This window comes from Lissotriton vulgaris, chromosome 5 (genome assembly GCF_964263255.1).
Source record: "Lissotriton vulgaris chromosome 5, aLisVul1.2, whole genome shotgun sequence".
Classification (NCBI taxonomy): Eukaryota; Metazoa; Chordata; class Amphibia; order Caudata; family Salamandridae; genus Lissotriton; species Lissotriton vulgaris.
Genome location: NC_141693.1, coordinates 483,610,065 through 483,628,884, shown reverse-complemented (window position 1 = coordinate 483,628,884; position 18,820 = coordinate 483,610,065). Strand labels below are relative to the sequence as shown.

Here is an 18,820-nt window from a genome sequence, read left to right as displayed (position 1 = left end):
GGGGGAATACTGGAGAAGATGGGAGAGGGGGGCGACTAACACAACCAGGAAGTGACCACACATAGGTCATTGCTGACCTATTTGCCTGTAGGGAGGGGGTAGGGAGGGAAGTACAGGGGAGGGGGGGGGAGAGAGGTGGGGGAAGCCAAAAAACAGTGGAAATGTATAGTTTGGATATGTCAGTTAGCACACATTGATCATATATATTGTTTGTTGTCTATATTTTTGAGTAGAGAAGGAAAGAGAAAGATTGGAAGGGGGGGGGAAGGATGACTAAAGAAACAGCTGGGATACGAAGAAATGTCTTTTTCTACAATACACAATGTCATGTAAGTTAGTCTCTATAAATGTATGTGGTCTAAATGATCCAAGGAAAAGGGCGAATGTAGCAGCTTATATTAGAACTTTACAAGTGGATTTAGTATGCTTACAAGAAATGCATATAGAGGAAAAGCAGATATACTTAATGAATCAATTGGGCTTTGATGTACTCGCAGCTAGTAGGCAAGGATCTAGGACAAGAGGAGTTGCTATCCTGGGGAGAAGAAGAGATGTGATAGTTAAAAGAAAGAAAGAGGACCACTGGGGGAGATGGGCTATGGCGGAATTAAGCTTTAAAGGGCTCAGTGTAACATTAGTAACCATATATGGTTCCACGGAGGATGATCCGGAGATATGGCAATTTTTAGATACAGAACTAGCACAGTGGCCCGAACCAGTAATATGCTGTGGCGATTTTAATTTGCATGACCCTACAAGTTCATTTATGAATACAGGAGTGGTGTATAATGGTAGAAAGAGAAAGGTAAATAGGGCTATTGCCAATATGGTTAACAATAATCTTTTGGTAGATCCTTGGGTGATGCAACATCCACTGCTAGATGGCAGTACTTTTTTTTCGGCAGGTGTTGGTGAGATTAGACTATTTTTTAGTTTCAAGGTCTTTGGTTTTTGAGACACTGATTGAAAAGCAACCAAGGGTTATTTCTGATCACAGTCCATTAATATTGACAGTTAAGGTTCCGCAAGTACAGAGTAAGAGATCAATATGGACTTTTGAGAGGAGTCTTCTCCAAGATGCCGATTATAGGAAGCACATGGAAGGGTGGATTAGGTCCTTCTGGGAGATTAATCATGGTACCGGCTCTGTAGGACAAACTTGGGATTGTTTTAAAGCAGGTGTTAGAGGAGAAACACTGTACTATGTGTTGACAAGAAAAAAAAAGAAAAAAAAAGAGAAGGATTTTGATCCTGTTTCAGGGCCTACAGAGGAGATAGTGGATTATTTATCAGAAAGGTGTAAAGGGGGAATATATTATGGAATAGTGAATGTATACAGGTCAGCAATTGCTGCTGATCATTTGTTAGTCAATGCTCTATCTGTGGGGTAGGATGTTCTGGTAAGGAGGATATTGGGGTGTATTAAAATTGCAAGACCCCCGGCATACAGGTACAATTCAGTATGGAGTATTTCCAGAATTTTGACTTTCTTGGAGATTTGGGGATCGAATGAGGATTTGCCTATGAGGGATTTATTGTTGAAACTGACAACTTTATTGTGTTTGAATTCATTTAGAGAGAGTATTAGATGTACGAGCCCTTGATGTAACAAGCAGGATTGTTTCCCCTGAAGGTGTGTGTTTTTAATTGACTAAAAGAACAAAACCACATTTTTTTACTATTTTATCCTTTTTCAATGAAAATTAGAAATTATGTGTAGGGAGTTGCATAAAAAAGTATGAGAAGAGAACTTTGGTTGTCAGACAACAAGGAGTGACTCACTTGCATATTTCTTTTAAGAACCCATATAAGGCGGTGTCTTCACCAACACTTGCTAGATGGGTGAAAGAGGTGATAAGTACAGCGGTGTTGATGTGAGCATGTTTGGAGCGATGGGAGGTTCATTGCAAGACATTTTGAGATGTGTTGACTGGTCCAATGATTTGACTTTTATTTCAAGCCTGTTGAGAACACAGGAAGTAGTTCATTAGAAAAGCTTTAAACTTGCATAATGTTAGCCTCTGGGTCTTGCCACAAAGTGCTGATTTTCCAAGGCCTGGTAGGAAGAAAATATGGATTTTATTAAAGACATGGAGAGGCTAATATTATCCCTCCCACTATCCATACTCTGTAATAACTGTTATTTGTTTAACTTGTAGCTCAATGGCAAAAAGGATGGAGAAGATTTATGTTGAGAAAATTGAGATGTTCTGTCTTCAAGAATAATTAAGGAGGATATCATATGGATTTTGGATATGCCTCTTTATCAAAGACTGTTCTAAAGTTCTAAATATTTTGTGACGTTGCAGTCGCTAGAAAAGAAGGATGAGCGACGGGGGATCAATGCTTTTATAATGTTGGAATTCTTGAGCTCTAAGTTCTTTAAAGGAGCCGCTGTGAGTAGTAGCAATAAAGGAGACTGAATAATATTAGCCTCTGTGTCTCTAATAAAATCCAGATTTTCTGCCCACCATGCTGTGGAAAATTTACATTTGTATTCCAGATTGAAAGAATCCCTGCCACTAGATGTCACAGTATATGGAAGACCACCTCAGGCGGAACATGTAGGTCAATGCAGAATCATACATCCCAAGGACTCATGTCCCAGTCTGGAAGAACAAGTTAATTGCTTTTGGTAGAGACTATCTAGCCCCAGATTCCTTATCTCAGCAAATTTCCCAGGCGTCACATGATCTGTAAATTTTCAAGCAGTACCCCTGCATGCCGGTAGGTGGCGTTGTTCGGCTCCACTGCAGCGTCTGCACTGGATGTCATGTGTGGAGTGCCCACCCCAGCGTGCCGACACTAGTTTGTTTTTCGAGGCTTTAACTCCAGGAGCGCGGAGCCACAAGGAACACTGACAAAAGGCTCTTAGAAGGGTGACCCTCATATTGTAATCAGTTTGCAGAACAGAAAGGATGGGAGGAATCTGCGACTAGATAAGAGTCACTACCAGATAAGGCGTTACTGAAGGTAATTAACTTGATCATATAATGGAGACTTCTAGCCACAGATTCCTTACCTTAGAATTAATACCAGAGAAAAGCCTTCTCAGAGGTGGGTCTGCGAAAGCATCCTTAATTACTAATAGGGGAATAGTAGATTTTTGTGTTGATTAGGTTTAAATATTTAGTTTGTCGTTTTAGAAAACATAATGTATTGTATATAAGAATAATTGTTGTATATATGCATACATGAAGAATTGCAAAAAAACACATATAAAAAGGTTTTGTTTTCAAAACGTGCTTTCAAGACTTTTGTTTGAACTGCTCTTGGACTATGATTTAAAATGATATTTGATTGATCAAGAGAGTAAAACTCATAGGAAGGAATATTTAAAATTTTTCTTCATCCTTATATATAGTATTATATTTGTCCCAAAGCATTATTTGTATGTATTATTGTTTATCTACACAGATGCTGTTGGGTTATTTGGGTTACCCCTTTGATATAGCCTTGGAAACTCCAGCACGCAGAAGTGCTGACATTGGGCATTCTCGGCAGAGGCAGACAATTCTGACCAAGGCTCTCCCCATTCTTGAAAGACACCTTTGCACCACCTCCGGAAGGATATGCCATTCATGATCCACTAGGCATCGACGGCTGAGTTCATCCACCCTGACATTCAGAGAGCCCGCCAGGTGTTGAACCTCCAGGGAATGCCCTGACATTCCACAGGGTGGAGATCATCTTGACAAAGGGTTCACAACCCCACCCGCCATATTTATTGCAGTACCACATGGCAGTGGTGTTGGTGAACACCTGTGCCAGACTTTGCTAGTTCAAGGGAAGAAAGGCCTTTATTATCAATCCGATCACCAAAAGATCCAGAAGGCTGATGTGGGAGCTGGGATTCTGACGGAGACCAGTCTTCTGATCCCCATCTCTCCCAGCTGGTTGCCCAAGCCCAGGAGTAAAGCATCTGTCACTGTAGTTGACTGTTGCTGGCCAAGGAAGAGGGGTCTGATGCTCACCCAATCCTGGGTCGTCAGCCACTACTGCAGGTCTTTTGCAGTTCCTTTCAAAATCTGGACGTCGGAGAGATTTCACTGATGCTGTGCCCACTGTTACTTCAAGTCCCATTGGAGAGCCCACAAATACCAACAGGCATGTGTGACTAGCAGGATGTCATGAGGCCCAACGGCTTCAGAGTCAGTCTCACCGAAATCCAGGATAGAGGCGGAAACATCGGTATGATAGCTTGGCCCAACACTAAACCGCAGGTAACGCCTGTGGGCAGGCAGGACAGGGATGTCAAAGTATTTGTCCTGCAGATCCAACGATACGATCTAGTCTGCAACATCCAGGGCAGACAGGACTTGAGCTAGTGTGAGCATACTGAACTCCTTTTTCAGAAAGCAGTTGAGAAGGCGCAGGTCTAAGATAGGACAAAGGACTCAGTACTTCTGGGGCACCAGAAAGTAGCTGGAATAGCAATTACGACCTACTTCTCATGCCAGCACCCTCTTAATGGCTTCGTTGGCCAAGAGAGCCAACACGTCCTGGTGGAGTAAAGAGAGAGATAGTCCTAAGTGGGTGACTTGGATGATGAAGGTCTCTACAAAGGAGGTGGATTAGCCCCTTAGGACTATCTGTACAACCCATTTGTCAGATATTATCGACTTCCAGTAGTGCAGATGATGGTTAATCCTGCCTCCCACTGGGTGCCCATGTTGGTATAAGGGCAAACTAAAGGGTTTTGGAGGCTACAACAGCCTGAGAGGTGGTGGACTGGATTGACCGATAGCTGGTGGCCCCACAAAGTCTGAGGGAACCGCATCCTCAGCAGCGAAAAGATTGGGAAGCCTGTTGGCCCTGGTGGTTAGATGGCAATGGATGCGGCTGAGAGAACCTTTTGTTGCCACAAAAGGGGTGAAAAGTGGACTGGGGTTGGTGAGGGTCCATTAATAGGCCCAAGGACCTATTCGTAGCTCTGATATCCTTGAAGCACTCCAGCGAAGAGTCCAACTTCTCACCAAAAAGGTGACAGCCATTAAAGGGCATGTCCATGAGCGAAGCTTGGACATTCAGCGAAAAACCAGTGGCTCTCAGCTAGGCGTCGCACCTAAGGGCAACTAGGAATGAAATCACTCTGCCCAGCAAGTCGTTCATATCTAGTCCACATCTGATTGTGAACTTCGCTGTGTCGCTGCTGTCAGGCATTTGTCCTGTGCACAGGAGTCCCTTTGCAGGCCTTGGGCCAGGTCCCAAGGAGGACATCGGTAAGGTCTTTATTAAATGGGAGTAAAGGTTCGGAGGGGGAATTTCCAACTGAAACACCTCTGCCACGGAGGGTAGCTGAAGGTCTAAAACCTCAGTTGCCCTGCACTTCCATAGTGAAAGAGGCATCCTCATACGTAGTCATGGTAGGGGGAGAGACCAAGCCAGTGTCTGGTGACGCATCTAACCCTCTGGCATCCACCAGTTCCTCATACCGGTTGTCCTCTGTGTTATCTAGGGGATGCTGGTATCCATAAGGGTCCTCAGACTCCTCCCATTCGTCTCTCTCCCCAAGCCTGTCAGAAGAAAAAGGCACTGGCTCCTACTCACATGGCAGGACACCGGTCAGTGCCAGAACCAGTTAAGGATGATAATCATCAGGCTCAGTTTCGGAGTCAGGAAGGACGATGGTTTTGGGTTGTCATGGGCAGTCGGACTAACCGGGAGCATTGGCACCAGAGAGGGCACTGAGGAAATTCACGTTGTATGAGCGCTCGCTATCCGATTCCTTTTTTACCCTTCATTAGGCCTTCGGCGCGAAAAAAATACCAACTCAGTACTAAAGGGAGCTAGGAGTAATTCCCTAAGGGCGTACCCCCAAGATACAAAAACATTCCTACCTGAACAAGATCAAAGGCATAGTAGCCACATTTCGCCAGACACTCTCCTTAATTGGAAGTCAATTCAACGAACAATCAATATAACAAATGGCGCAAATTGACAAGGGTGAAAAGACATTGTTAATCCCTTAGAAAAGACCACAGAAATCAGCGTTTGCTCCTGGAACATCAATGGCCTAGCCAGTAAAAGTAACGACCCAGAGTTCCTACAATATCTGAACTCATTTAACCTGCTACTGCTCCAAGAAACTTGGCTACATCCGTGTCGGGATTGCAATATCGCAAATAGCGATATCACAAATAGCGATATCACAAATAGCGATATCGCTAATTGCGAGATCGCAAAATCGCGAGATCGGGAAAACGGGACGTCGCATTTCGAGCACAGTGATGACATCACAACCAGGAAGCAGCCAGTTCCCACCCCCATTCACCACAGTGAGGCAGACCTCGAGTCAGCAACTGGGAGAGCTCCTGCAATTCTGTTTGGATTTCTACTCTGAAACTACAGTGCTGCAATGTCTGAGGATGCAGTTCCTGGGCCCAGCAACACCACAGGGCGGAAGAGAAAGTTAAAATTCTCCGAGCAGGAGCTGGAGCATTTAATAGAAGGGGTGGTGGCCAACCACTCCAAACTGTTTGGGAAGGACTCTAGGAGGGTGCCGGAGGAGGAAAAACGCAGGATCTGGCAGGGTATAGCGTCCACGGTGAACTCTGTGGGTGTGGCTGATAGGTCACTGGACGAACTCAAAAAACGCTGGTACGACCTCCGAGGTCGTGCCAAAGAGAAGGTGGCTGAGCGGCTTGGAGAGGCATCGGGCACTGGAGGGGGAGGACCTACAGTCCCTCCAAACACAGCCTTGGAGGACCAAGTAGAAGACACGCTGGAGACGGAGGCGTGCATCGGAGTGACTCGTCTGGAGTCATCTCGCCCCACCCAAGACATCCAAGGTAAGTGGCATGCGCCTGCGACCCTGTCCCCTATGAATGTCCATGACCATATAGCCTCCCATAATGTTCCATAGTCATGCCATTATTGCACATCAGGTAATGCCCTGAGGCATTGTGGGACATGTAGTGTGGCCACAATGTAGAAGTACCACAATGCAGCCAGACAGGTTCCAAAGTACACAAAGCCATAGCCAGTCAGGGAATGTCACCCAGCATGCATGTAGCAACTGCACGTGTGACAGATACATGCAACTAATGAACGTCCACTTCCCCTCACAGGTGGTGCAGACAGCAGCGACAGCGAGAGGCTGCAAATAGATGAGGATTTCTAACAAAACAACGGTCCTAAGCCTAGAACAATATTTAAAAACCAGTAATATAAAGGCCACAATCGGACAATATATGCAGTTTTCTTATACCCAGCCGGGCAAAGAATTTATTTGAAAAATATATGACACAAGGTCAATTTATATGTTACAATATAACAACAAACATTCAGTGTTTGAAGTAAGGCACAAGCCTGTGCCGTACTCAGAGTAGAAAAAAGGTTGTGAGAAAGGGTGCAAGAGAAAAGACAGTATACATCAGGCAAAAGAAAAGTGTGAGCAAAAAGCCTGGTACTGCTTAGGAATTTAAATTAGCAGTATTCCCTGGGGTAGAGCATACATGTACAAAATAATAATGAAACAACTGAATGTCTACAAATAAAAGTCGACGGCGTTTCGATCCCGTGCTCAAAATAATGGGATCATCATCAGGACTTAATAGTTGCCTGGAATTTACATGAAACAATATACCTGTAAAGAGAAACAGGGGAGAAACAAACAGGAAAGAAGTTTTTAAATTACTCCTAAGCGTTTAGAAAAATGTCAACCAAGTCGGACTCTTACTTCCATGCAATTCGGAATCGCAGTGCAGTGACTGGTGTTTTGGTCGTTGCTGGTTAAAATTGGGAAAAATTCGACATAGTCTTGTGACTAGGCTGTGCCTATTTTGTGAAAAAACTGTCATTTCAGTGAGCGTGGCGAGATGACAGCGGGTGTGTCTATCTGCTAAAGGAATTTCAGAGTTATCACAGAGTAGTGCGGCAAGTGGAGGGTGCAAGAATTATGCTCCGACGTGAATATACTCTGTTTTAATGGTAAAACATGATTGCATACCCTGGGCTGGAGGGCAAGTTCAGTGGTATTGGCAAGGGCTGCTCAAAATGGGGCTACTCAAGCGCAGGACAGGTACTTCTGGAACCTGGGAAAGATGTGCTCAATGTTAATTTATCAAGCGAGACGGTGACAGAGGCAGGACTAAAGTAATTTCGACTCTTACCGATTTGAAACAGAGGTGGTTGTGAAGATAAGGATGTGAGTCGCCCAATATGCGAACTCCGTTTAGTTTGTTCTCTGTATCTATGGGCAGTAATCGGATGGAGATTATTAGTGCTGGTATCCTGGCCAAACTATCAACAAAATGCGGGGGGTCATGGGTGGGAGCATTCTCACCTTCGTAAAAGAATGCAACCAGGCGGTCCAGGGGATTCGATGATCCGCTAAGGGGAAAGGGTGAGCGCCTCAGTATTGGCGTTCTCACCTTGAAGAAACAATATTCTTTCTGTGGCGGCGGTCAGTAAAATAAACGATCCGCTGTGGGTGATAAGAATGGGGTTTAGAATGCGGCCGTGGTCACAGCGCAATCCTGGGAAATAATGGGCTGGCAAGGGGTTGTTCTTACCTCAAGGAGCTAATTAGCTGCCGATACAGCGGTTCCACACTAGCAAGGTTGCTTCTTGTTGGGAAAGCGTGGAAGCGAGGTTTAAACCAATGCGCACACGTGACTAGGGTCATGTGATCGCGGGGTGATTGCGGCGGCCATCTTGGAGCGGGGAGGTGATGGGACTGGTGGCGCCTCAGTGGGTTTTAAAAGGATTGGTTATGACATCCAATACAAAGCGTCATTACCAGGACACCTTTATTGTGATATAGTTAGGGTTTAGCAATATCCAGGTTATTTCCTTTTGGGATGGTGTAGCCAAGGGTTAGCCCAAAACAGTCATGGCGGTCATGTGATCCCGGGGTAATTCCGGTGGCCATATTGGAGTGGTGATGGAGTGATGGGGCTGGGGTCGGCGCAGTGAATTCATGCTTAGGGGTGACAGTGAGACAATTCATATTGATCAGAATGTCACTGGCAAGGCATAATTATTCTATACAATTTATGCTTACGGGACAACTAGGTTAGTGTTTGACAAGTAAAACCATTTTACAAAACAACTTGAAAATATGTTTTTCAAACAACTTCAACCTTCTAGAATGTAAGCTCAAGAAAAAATGCCAGAGGGTGAATTAAGTTCATAACAGGTTTGTCCAGTCCTCGCTTCTGTTCAAGCCATTCCTGATGGTGTTAAATTGGATAATGGACTTGAGTTCCTCTCTGTTCATTATTTGGGACAGATTCCCACCTCTTTGTGGGAGTTTGATGGTTTTGAGAATGGTCCACAGGATGTCATCCGCTGTGCGATTCATCTCTGTGAAGTGTTCCACCATGGGAGCATTGGGCGTGTTACATCTGATTCTACTCCGATGCTGACTGATCCGTGTCTTGGCCTTTTGACTTGTCTGACCTATATACATTTTCTTGCAGGGGCAGAAAAATCGCATAAATAACATTACAGGAATTACAATTTGTGAAGGATTTCATCTCAAAATTTACACCATTGTGACTGATATTTTTTGTTTCAATTGTAAACTCACACACAATGCAGTGCCCGCATTTCACATGGCCTTGTAATGGTGGTAAACCCCAGTTGGAATCAAGAGTAGTCCGGGGGGTAGGGGCCGGTAGAGCTGCCCTCACAAGGTGATCTTTCAGGTTTTTATTTTTCCGAAATGCGAAAAGGGGTTTCTCTAAATTAAGAGTTCCCGCATTTATGGTAGACCAATGTTTCAGGATAGATTTTCTGATTTTGTTGGATACGGGGCAGAATGTAGTTACACAGGCTATTCTGTCTTTATTGTCTTTTGGCTTAGGTGTGAGTAGGACTTCACGTGGACAATACTACGCCCTTTTAGAGGCAGCCTTGACTATTCTTCTTGGGTAGCCACGCATTTTGAGTTTATTGGATAAAATAGTAGCTTCCTTGAAATAGTCCTTTTTATTCGAGCAATTCCGTCTTATTCGTAAGAACTGGGAATAAGGTAAGGAATCTTTCAGTGCTCGGGGGTGGCAGCTATTGTAGCTGAGCAGAGTGTTCCGCTCCGTTGGCTTTCTGTATAGGCGCGTTAGTAATTCGCCCTCCTGACTGTAAATTGTCAAATCAAGAAAGGCTATTTGGGATTTGTCATGGGTCAAGGTAAAGGTTAGATCCGCACAATTATTATTCAACCAATGAAGAAACAGGTTCAGTGTGTTAGTGTCATGATTCCAAACAAGAAAAATGTCGTCTATATAACGACGCCACAGGGAAATTCCTGCAAAGAATGGATTACTGTCATGTAGGATAACACCAGTTTCCAGCGCATCCATAAATAGAATGGCTAGGTTGGGGGCAAAAATAGCCCCCATGGAGGTCCCCTTGATCTGTTGGTAAAAAGTACCCTCAAACAAGAAAAAATTCCTTGAAAGGCACAATTCTAGTAGTTGGAGAATGAAAAAACTTGGGACCCTGTGGGGGCGTGGTCGGGTGTCTAGAATTCTCTGAATCACTAGTAGAGCAGCTGTCTGAGGAATATTAGTGTAGAGGGATTCTACATCTAAAGTACACAATGTATTGATGGTGGGATCAAAGGGATAGTGTTCTATCAGATTTATCATTGCCATGCTGTCCCTAACATAGCAAATAGTATTGGGCACAAATTCTTTAATAAAAAAAATCCACGTATGCACCCAAAGGTTCCAAAATAGAACCGCATGCAGACACGATTGGTCTGCCGGGCGGTTTGTCAATGTTGTTGTGAACTTTCGGTAGGGTATAGATTACCGGTATGCGAGGGCTTTTTGTATTCAGAAAGCAGTGTTCCTTTTTGCTAAGGAATCCTTCGGTCCTAGCATTATTGGTAAGTTCCAGGATGGTGGCTTGAATCTCTTTGGTCGGGTTCCCCGGAAGACGTTGATAATGATCAGTGTTTCCGAGTTGTCTAAGGACTTCCGCCTTGTAGGATTCGATATCCTGGAGGACAATCCCACCGCCCTTATCTGCACTCTTAATTACGAGTGAAGAATTTGTTTTCAGTGTGTCAATTGCTTCTCTCTCTAGTTTCGAGATATTATATGGTATATAGAGTTTCTTTTTCTCTAGTTCAGCCAGGTCATTTATGACCAATTTCTCAAAAGTCACTACTTCTGAGGGAATCATGCTGGCAGTGGGTAAAAAGGTCGAGGGGGGGCGGAATGGAGTATTCGAGCTGCTTGCGGGTGAGGGGTGCAGCTGAAAAAAAGCTTTAAGGCGAATTAGTCTAAAGAATTTTAGAAGTTCAGCTTGTAGGTCCATGAAGTTTGGACGAACAGTTGGTACGAAAGAGAGACCTTTTTTAAGGAGCTCTAATTCAGGTTCAAGCAAATTATGTTGAGATAAGTTGAAAATAGGGATTACCTCCACTGGTGGTTCAGGATTACTCGCATATTCTACCATTGGTAGAAATTGTTGCGGGTCTTTCGCTCGCCGGGTGCGTTGAACCAACGCTGTGGTTTCTTCACTCTCCCTCGTTGGGGGGTGTTCGGTTGGCCCCGGGATAAAAATTTAGTTTGTGCCCCACCTCCTCGTCTTAGATTACTTCCACCCTCTCCAGGGTCTGAGCTGTCTGAGGATTCTCCTGATGTATCCGAGAAGCCTACCAAATTCTGTCGCTTATTATATCTGCCCCAAGGTCTGGTGTTGGGGTTGAATTGAGGTTTGTTGATATAAAAATCTTTCTGCAAATAGGGGTAAGTGTTTTCTGTATTGTAAGATTTTATATCTTTCTTTATTTTGTTTGACTTCTTGTTTTGCTCGATTCTATAGAATTCGGCTACAGTTTTGTCTATTCGCTCAAGTAATTTTTTACATTCCTCAGTGGGGTCAGTGTTGTTTATTTGTTTGAGGACCTCCGCTATTTCTTTTTCCAGAGCTTCTAATGTCTCTGTAGCAATATCGATTCCTAATGCGAGCCAGTGCCTAGAGCACGTGGTTCCAATGTAACTAAAATTTGTGGTGTACTTGGGATTATCAGTAAAGATACCCGGGATGTTACGAACCTGGAGGCCTAAGGGAATGACCTCTGCTTTTAAATAATCTGTCAGCATGAGCACCATTAATTGTAGGCGGACCTGTTTCTTCCTTAGTTTTTCGAGTTGGTCAGGTAAGGAGCTACTAGCAGAGGACGGGACATCTGGAGTCTCAGATAGTAGAGACGGTTTAGAGCATAAATGTTTTATATAATCCGCAGTGTAGAGCGGGACATGGGTTGACATTACTTACTGGGAAAGGATTTAAGAGATATAGATTACAAGAAAATAGGATTACTAGTACTGAAGACACTAGGATGGCCTTCCTCGGAAAACGAGGTGTAAGGTTTACGAAGAAACCCCTGCAATCCAGCGATTGCGCTCAAGTTTTTTAATAAAACAAGGGGGACCCACTTAATGGCTTGGGACCATGGGTATCAAGTATTTCTAACAAAACAACGGTCCTAAGCCTAGAACAATATTTAAAAACCAAATAGATGAGGAGGCACAGGATGAGGAGGAGGTGCCGCCACATACACAGCCACCAGCCCCTGCCGCAGCAACAACTCCTGCAGCCAGGCCCACTACAGGTGTGCCCCCTGCCTCTGCCGCTGCTACTACTCCCGCAGCCAGGCCCACTACTAGTGTGCCCCCTGCCTCTGCCGCTGCTACTACTCCCGCAGCCAGGCCCTCTACCAGTGTGCCTCCAGCCCCTGCCGCACCAGCAACGCCTACCGTGACACCACCAGCAGCTGGTGCTTCAACATCAGGGCCCGCAAAAGCGGCAACACAGCGGCCACCCACTGTGTCAGGGCAGCAGAGCAGGCGTGGCAGGTCTCGCCTGCAGACCAATGCACCTATCAGCAGGAGGGGGAATGGACAGCGGCTGCCGAGAATGAGCGTGGAACGACACATGCTCCGTATACATCAGCTGCAGGCACGCCGCCAAGGTGCCATACAGCTGTACAACATTGGGCGCAATGTTGCAGGAGTGGGGGACCGGATGGACCGCATGACGGCAGCCATGGCAGGTGTGGGGGAGGGAATGGCCCGCATGACTGCAACCATGGAGGCCAACACTGCTGCAATTACATCGCAGCGCAACGCAGCACGCCGCCGCCACCGCCAGCTATTGACACGGCTGACGGCATACACCAGGTCAAATTATGTTATAGGCAATGCCACCTCACAGTTATCGCGGCGGTCCCTTGCGCAGCAGCAGCAGCTCATCCAGTGCTGCGAGGATGTGGCCAGGGTGCTTGAGCACCTGACCACTGCCGTGACAGCACTACACCCTGCTCTACCTGCCACTGTTGGGGGTGATGATGTCAGTGAGGGGACATCGAGCGTGAGCAGCCACTCTGCCTCACAAGTAGGAGCACTCAGGCGCAGCACCAGGCCCACTGCAGGTACACGTGCCTTGGATGAGGATGAGCCGCAGAGGTGCTTGGGTGGTACGCGCAGGAGGCGCACATGACTTCATAGGACTATTACAGGCACAGGCTGAGTATAAGCCTGCCCTGTCCTTTCACACAGCAGTATGCTGAAATACTGTTAGCAATGAAAACATTTAAACTGGTACCATTATTGTGAATGAAACAATAATATTTAATTTTGCAGCACACATTGGCGTTGTGTCATTACATTTTGCATGCGTTTGTGATTTGTGGGGTGAGGGTAGAGGGTGCACTAGAAACTGTTCAGTGTGATGTGGTTGCGACGTCTATGGCCTTCAGCTGGGTTCTCCCCGCGTGCATGGCGCGCATGTGCAGGTGGCCGGTCCTCCCCTTCCGATTCACTGCCAGAGATGTCGACAGGTATCCGGTGCTTGGTAGCAATGTTGTGTAGGATAGCACACACAGCCACAATGCGGCAGCACACTTCAGGACTGTAGTACATGGCCCCACCTGTCTTGTGAAGTATGCAGAATCTGCTCTTCAGTAGGCCAAAAGTTCTCTCTATGCAATTCCTTGTGCGTATGTGTGATACGTTGTAACGCCGTTGCTGTGGTGTAGCAGGGTTGAGGTATGGGGTGAGGAGGTATTCACGCAGGGCGTACCCACTGTCACCTGAATGAGAGGAGCAGAGGGTGAGTGCTTGTGCAGCGCAGCTAGTCATTCGCAATGTGACATTGTGGGCAAAGTGTACTTACCGAGTAGGTGTCCTTCCCCGAAGTCTCCCCTGACCAGTCGTGTGTGGAGGCCGCTGTGCCGGAATATGAATGAGTCATGTGTACTCCCCGGGTACTGTGCCACTATGTCGGTGATGTATGTCTTTGCATTGCAGACCATCTGGATGTTGAGGGAGTGGTAGGACTTGCGATTGCGGTACATGTACTCCGTTGCAGCAGGTGGGCAGATGTGGACGTGGGTACAGTCAATGCATCCTATCACGTGTGGGAAACGGGCAACATTGTAGAATTGTAGCTTGGTCTCATCCAATTTCTGTTGGCTGGTGGGAAATTTGATGTGGTGGTGTAGCTGGGTCAGCATTGCGTCAAGGAAACTACGTAGGCAGCGGGACATGGTGGGCTGGGATATCCCCCCAGCTACCACACCTATCCCCTGGAAGCTCCCAGAGGCCAGGAGGTGCAGGCTACACAATACCTGGACATGTGTTGGGACGACATTGGTCCGCCTTGTTGGGTGCTGCATCAGGGGTTCAAGGTCCTGTATAAGCTTGATGATCATAGCCCCATTCAGCCGGTACTTTGCGTATATATGCCCTCTGGTCAGGCCCAGCAGGGTGACCCGCTGGCGGAATATCCTCTCCTGGATTCTGCGTCTCCTCCTTGCTGCTCGCTGTAGCCTTCGCCGCCTGACCACCATGTACATTCCTGGCATTGTGAGACTCCTTCTGCTGATGCTGCTTCCCCTGAAGTGTGTTTGGTCAGGCCTGCACCAGTTACTGATTGGCCAACGGTTTTTCAAAAAAAAAATTCCTATGGGTTTGATGGTTATCACCTGCTTTGGGTTGTCCTTAATTTGCGCCTCGCAAAATCCGATTTTTGGCTTTTTCGCTAATAGCGATTTTTCATGAATACCGATTGCGAGTAATGTGCGATTTCGCAATTATTTTCGCAGAATCCTTGCTTTCTCGCTATTTCCGATTCGCAATTGGTATCCTGCTGGCATTCTGCGATTATTTTCGCGATTTCGCAAATCTGTGTTTGCGAATTCGCTTTTTTGATGGTGAATTCAGATTATGGGAATTGCGCCCGCGATAGCATTTTCGCAGCTATTGCGGGCGCAATTTTGCTTCATGAATCAGGCTGTAAAATACAACTTACCCCAGAAATGAAAACGCAAAAACAGTTAATAAACCAAACATTGAGGTAGATGCGAAAGGATCCAACAAATCACGACTTGCAAATTGTCTTACGGAAAGCAAAAAACTGCTAAAACTGAAGAAATGGGAAAAACAGAAGCAAGGAAATGACTACCTATGGGCAACACTTCTTTATGAAGGAAAGCGGAAAAATAGCTCTAGGTTCAGGCAAATGATTAAAAGAACAAAGAATCCAGAACATATCGGCCTAAATTCAAACATATCAGAGTAGGTATGGACAAAATATCTACTTAAGCACTTTATTAACTCCATGGCTGCTAAGGCAATTCCCCTCCTGTGCTGGGTATTCGCTATTTTCATTGTTTTATGACGAGCTGGGCTCGTCATCAGTGTATGAGGAGGCTACACCATGACGAGCCCAGCTCGTCATGAGTGTGGAAGGGGTTAATGAGGATAGTCCTGAAGACGCGGTAACAACAAAAAAAACAGCATAGAAGTTATGAGGGCTAAAACAAAAGAAACAGACAATTGCTATACGGCAACAAGGACTCAAGAAACATGCGAGACTGGGGCTATGCTCCTAACTAAACTTGACAAACTAGTTCTGGATGCAAGTTCTTCTCAGTACATTGAGTCTGGACGACAGATGACTGTGCCAGCTGACATCAAAAGGCAAATAGCAAGGGGGAGACCTACAGGAGCCTCTGGACCAAACGGCATTCCACCAATGTTGTATAAATCGGACGCGGAATTTTGGGGAGTATCACTAACAACAATATTCAACAGCTTAAGGAATACCCAGACTCGTCCTGAGTCCTGGCACAGGTCAGTTATCAGCCCAATTTTCAAACTTGGAAGTAAGAAACATCCAAACAACTACCGACTTATTGCCCTCATAGACGTGAAGGCCAAGTATTTTGCAGGAACCATCCTGGAGGCGCTAACGTTATGGGCATCTGAAAATTCTGTAATCCCGATTAATCAAACGGGGTTCTGCAGGGGTCAAGGGACCACAACCAACAACATGGTACTAACCTTGCCGATAGGAGCAGCAAAAGAGATTAAAACACCTCTATATCTCTCGTTCATTGACTACACTGCCGCATTCGACCATGTAGATCGCAACAAACTTTGGCAGACATTGGACAACTGGGGAATACCCAAACACCTCCTGGATGTGCTAATACTACTCCACTCAAACACCAGGATCAAAGTCAAACTAGGAGCAGGCACACATCTCTCTAAACCCATCCGGACAACAAAAGGGTTAAAACAGCGGTGTGTATTAGCGCCAATTTTATTTAATCTTTTCCTTGCTGATCTACCAGGGGAAGTTGACAAATGCCCTAATCATGCACCTAAACTAGGGAAAATTACCCTTTCCAACTTGCTATACGCGGACGACTTGGTGCTGATAAGTCGGACACCCACGGGCCTCCAGCATCTCCTGAATGTAGCTCACACCTTTTCAGTAAAGAATGCCCTGCAAATAAATTTCAATAAATCAAAGGTTATGGCTGTGAATTATAGGAAAAAAGGAGAATTAGTTGGCACTTAAACGGAGAAAAATTGGACCTGGTAACTTCTTACAAGAACTTGGGTGTAATTTTGGACTCAAAAAATACATTTAACCCCTTCGAGGCTGATGACGAGCTGGGCTCGTCATGGTGTAGCCTCCTCAAACACTGATGACGAGCCCAGCTCGTCATGAACAATGGGTTTTTTAAAAAGTCAGCATTCCAGCAGAATCAAAGCAGCGCGCATGTGGTTAAACCACAACTAGACTCCTTACGAGGGAAGGCAACCATGACCTACTTGGCTATAAAATCGTTAAAGGCCAAACTTCGTGATCTAACGCTTAACCCTCTCCTCCAGATCTTGCGTGCAAAATTACAGCCGACCCTTACATACGGGAGTGAATACCTTCATGGGAAGGACGCCGCATTATTGGACATAGTCATAGCCAACTCATACAGGGCCATCTTTAACCTCCCAAGATACGTTTCACCTGCTCAGATCCGGCTGGAATTTGGCATTCTTAAACAAACACTAGAAAGGCGGAGTGCATATGTAACCAGCTGGCATAAGATTTGCACTGTCGAGATTGGCTCTTTAAGTGCGAATGTATGGGAAGAGCTGCTTCGGCATCATAAATCTTCAGCCAGAGACTATTTACTTGAATCACTTCAAGTCCTAGGTCTGTCTGACATCTGGGATACCTCAATAGACCTCCTGCCCTTCAAAAAAGTGGCAAAAAAATCAGCACACATCATTTCAGCAATTGAGGACAAGAAGGCACTAGCAAACAGAGCGCAAGCTGAATCACGTTCGGTGATTATGGAAGACCGCAACCACAAGCATACCTCAATATTGGTATGAAAATAAAAATCAAAGAAAAGTTTTTAAAACTACGCCTCGGTGTAATTCCTGTACTCCCACATTTACCAGCCTGGGAGAGAAAAAACTTTTCACAGCAGTGCCGCCTGTGCAAAACTGGCAAGGAGGACATTGTCCATGCGATTTGCATTTGTCCCAAACTAAAGGACTTGAGGAACAACTTATTACGACCCTCCTTCAAACTACATGGCATTCAGACATGCAGGCAGGCTGTTAAACTGTGTTTCAACCCCAACACCACCAAATTAAACTGCCAGGTCGTAAAGTTTTTTGACTTAGCAGGAAAAAGACTTAAGAGCGCGTGATGAACACTGGAAGATTTTAAGGATAATCATTAACTGATCTTAACTAAACTTTCAATCTGATAAGATTGAACACAAATGAATTTTCTAAATAATTTTTACCAATGTTTTATAACTTTGTAAAGATTTTAACTAATCATGTACAAATAAACGATTACTCATTTACATCTTATGAGTGCTGCAGCTCAGGACCCAATACTGGATCCAAGGGGCCCAACTAGTGCCAAGGATGAAACAGCTGGCAGCAATACAGTGAAGGCCCCTCCCAAACCCATGAGGTCCGAGAGCGCTCCGGTTGGGAGGAGTTGTGGGTGGGGTACTCGAGCCGCCTAATTATGGGGGGCATGGCCTCATAGAATACTTTCAAATATGCTGGGGCCACTTTGGCTCCAGGAAAGCCAGTGAGGCGTGTAGCGACCCTGGCGCTGGCTCCGCCGAGGAGGGAGGCCTTGAGTGCCAATGCTCCAGCGTCTCATCCAAGGATTTGGACTGGTACAGTAAAGTAGATCTTCGACTTCTTGAAATTCTGCTTGCGGTGGGACTGCCCATACTACTTTGAACGAGAAGATGACTGTCGGTGTACAGCTTTGTAAACGTTCCCTTCCACGCCACCGGGATCATGAACATTTCAGGGTCATCTGCAGTGAGGAGCTTGAGGTAACGCTCACTCACCGCCGTCAGGTGCATGTCCTCGAGTCCCTCTCAAAACACCATAGACAGACCAAGTGTGGTTCTGTCACAGACATCTGCCTGTGACAGACACCACATGGCTTCCAATCCACGGTATGTTTCTTGAAGGACATCCTTGTCACACCTGGAGAATAAATTCTCGAAACAGTGTAGACAAAA

At 45.7% G+C, this 18,820-nt stretch overlaps 1 protein-coding gene across 1 annotated transcript in view; it reads right to left on the bottom strand.

The window, feature by feature from the left end:
* Positions 1-18,820, bottom strand: part of IPMK (inositol polyphosphate multikinase) — a 117,514-nt gene that overhangs the window by 36,445 nt on the left and 62,249 nt on the right. The gene's annotated exons all lie outside the window — the stretch shown is intronic.